We start from the raw sequence: 3,380 nt of genomic DNA on the forward strand, positions 1-3,380 counted from the left end.
CAGGACGGCCGGACCTCATGGACATCTAGCTCCCTCTCCCAGCCTGCTGCACTATGCTAATTCACACCAGTTCTTGCCCTGGTTCCTGTTACTGCTTTGTTTTTGTTTTTGTTTTTGTTTTTTGTTGTTGTTGGTTTTTTGGTTTTTGCTTAGTGGCAATCCAGCTGCAGATTACTGTCCCTGGTGTCACCTGTTGAAATACTTACCATCTTTCCTGGCTTCTGGGTAAATCAAAGATATCCCCTGGGTTTACTGTTCTCCCCAAGCTAGGTTCCAGCATCCTGTCACTGCTGCTTTTGTGAGTTTGGGGCCCCCTTGCTCTATGTAGGGAGTTCAAATATCCTTTCGAACATTCTGCTCTGTTCTGACATGGCTTTATTCCTGAAATTTTATTTCAGAGCAGCTTTAATTTTGTCAGAAAATTTGATGGAGGGCCGAGGACGTAGTTCGGTGGTAGAGTACTTGGCTAGCATGCACAGGCCCTGGGTTCAGTCTATAGTATTCCACAAGCAAGCAAGCCAGCACACAAACACAACCCCAAAACCAACCACTCAACCAGACAGCACAGAAGGAAGAGTGGGAAGCAGAGAGAGTTGCTATGTACATCCCTAAAGTAGTTCCCAGGTCCTCCACTCCCTCTTGTGTGTTAAGTCTGTGACAGCTGAAGAGCCAATGTTGGTACATTGTTACTAAGTCCATAGTTACATCAGAATGCTGTTTTCTGTGACCTGTACTCACTGTTACTGTATCATACAGAATAGTTCCACTGTCTTAAAAATACCCCTGGCTCTCCCTGTTCATCCCGCCCATATATATCCTAGCCTGTGGCAATGATTATTCCTGGCTTTTCATGTGTCAAAATGTATTCCTTTAGGATAGATTCATATCAATCATATATGTAGATGCTACCAACTTGTAATAGCCCCCATATCTTCGTATCGGCAATGTGCTGAGCACAATCCCTCCCTCGGTCCCTTCCTCCTTCCTTCCCTCCCTTCCTCCTTCCCTCCCTCCCTCACTGACCTTACTGACTTAGAGATGAAGGCACAGAGATTTACTTATTCCGGTGACTTCCGAAAGACCACACAGCTAGCAAGTGCAGGGGCTGAGATTAGAACCTGGCCTGCCTGAAACTTGCCCAGAGCCCGACAGTCATCAGCCCTGTTTCCTGTCCTCTGTGCTTTCTGGACTGGGAGACTGAAATAAAAGTCTGTTTCCAATTCGTAGCTGAGTCTTTCAGAACCAGGAGCTGAAATAGCCGAGCCCTGGTATAAATGTAGATGGATGGAAAAATGCTGTGCGTTTTGGAATACTAATGAACTGCTAGCTGGAAGGATCAAAGCAGGGGAAATATGAGGAGCCTCGGGGCTGTCTGCAGGAAGAGATGCCCAACATACACATGCCCCAGACTCTCCAGGCCCAGGCTTTTGGTCGACTTGTAAATTCTCACTAAATGACCTGAGGTGTGGTGTCTGCTCCAGCCCCACTGCAGCCAGGACCCTATTAGGAAGAAGCCAGCTCCTTTTATACTAGTCTGAAGAGGCTTGAAGAGGCCCAGAAAGGCCGGCCCTTCCTCTGGACTCCCCTGGAGCGAGGCCAGGCCCGAGAGAGTTATCACGTGTGTGCACTTGATGGCCGCTCCTCTTCTTCTCTGAGTGCACCACGAGACCGTGGTTCTCCTCTCTGCTAATGCAATTTATATGTCTGAGCATGAACAAAGGATTTGTGAGCCTTGGAGGTGGTGGCTTTGGAAATTACCGTGGCAGGCTGGGGCTGCCCCACAGAGACCTGAGGTTTTAGAGGACTTCAGAGGAATGATTTTTTTTTACCATGCTGAGCCTATTCCTGGAAGGGAAGCAGAGTCTCTATTGCCCAGCCCCCACAAGGCCCCTCTCCCAGGCCCTTCTGTCCACTTACTTGTTCACGTATCTGATTTCTCTTTTGGAGACACAGTCCTAGGCTGGCTATCAACTCACTATCCTGACTTGTGAGTGTTGCCATTACCAGCACAGTGTCACATCTGGCTCCTGGAGTCCCTTAAACTGTAGTTAGTCTGCTAGGCAAGATGCTGCACTGGGGAGGTTGTGGCACAAGGATCATGAGTTCTAGACCAGCCTGGGCTGTACATTAAAATCATAACAAGCAAGCAAGCAAACACCTCCCTTCTCTAGCCATACTAAAAGGCCGTGAGCCGGAATGGATGGCATTTCAATCATCTAGGGCTGGAGCTGGAGCTCAATGGCAGAGCACTTGCCCATCATATGCTGAACCTTGGGTTTGTTCCCCAGCATCACAGCCAACCAGCAGGCAAAGAGAGACACAAGTGGTAGCTCATACCTGTAGTTCAGCACTCAGGTGGTAGAGACAGGAAGATCCAGAGTTCAAAGCCAGCCTGGGCTATATAGGGCGAGCCAGCCTCAGAAATGAACCAATGAAGCTCAGGCGTAGGGCATTTGCCTAGCACATACGAGCCCCAATCTCCCAAACAAACAACTGAAGTTGACTTGGGGCCTTAACAGTGAACGCCAGGGGGCCCCCCAGAAGGCTCCTTTTCCAGGATCTGCTGACTGGGAGGTGAGGTAGGAGTGACAGCCTTTTTCAGACTTAGACTTGGGCTGTCACCAGCTGGTGGGACGTGTGCTTTCAAATTTCTGAGCCTCACTCTTTCTTCAGGACATTACGGGGGAATAAAAATGTATACCACGAGATGGTATCTCACACTGAAAAAAAAGACTGGTGTGGCCTCGGTGAGGGGCTTCACTCTTCCAGTTGCTCTGCTGGCACTTAGGTCTTTGAAGTGAATATTCTCAGTTACCCCGTGGGACTGTTCCTAGGCACTGAATTAGACAAAGCATGTGTCATGCCCGGGCAGAGAAAGAAAATGCTGTAGGCTGAGTCAGTGGCCAGTTAAGAGCTGGGCAGTCACCAGTGTCTTTCCTACTGCCGTCCATGCCTGCCTAGAAAGGCATTTTGTTGTATTGTTCTGAGACAATGTCTCAGGTAGTCTATAATGGCCTTGAACTCCTGACCCTCTTGCCTCCACCTCCTGAGTGCTAGAATTGCCACCATGCGTCACACCATACCAGGCTTAGTGGGTGCTGGGGATCGAACCCAGGGCCTCATGCATGCCAGGCAAACACCCTGCCAACTGAGCTACATCCCCAACTCTGAAAACACTCTTTTTGAAACCCATTCTGGCCATGTCATTTCCTGCTTAGAAGACCTCTATAATGTCCCTTTGGCTGTGAGAGGAAACCTACTTTCTGACTGACAACTACCTTTCCAGCCTTGCTTCCTCTTACCCTAGACCCTACCTTGCAGTACCAGAGTCCATGGCAGCAGCTCCCAGGGAGCGTCTCTTGTCTGTATTCTTGTGTTTC

At 49.2% G+C, this 3,380-nt stretch overlaps 1 non-coding gene across 1 annotated transcript; it reads right to left on the reverse strand.

Moving 5' to 3' along the window:
• Window positions 1-3,090: 3,090 nt before the first annotated feature.
• Trnaa-ggc (transfer RNA alanine (anticodon GGC)) lies at window positions 3,091-3,163 on the reverse strand. The gene has a single exon. It is a non-coding gene; the product is annotated as a tRNA-Ala (tRNA).
• Between the last annotated feature and the right edge of the window lie 217 nt (window positions 3,164-3,380).

This window comes from Peromyscus eremicus, chromosome 2, assembly GCF_949786415.1.
Source record: "Peromyscus eremicus chromosome 2, PerEre_H2_v1, whole genome shotgun sequence".
Classification (NCBI taxonomy): Eukaryota; Metazoa; Chordata; class Mammalia; order Rodentia; family Cricetidae; genus Peromyscus; species Peromyscus eremicus.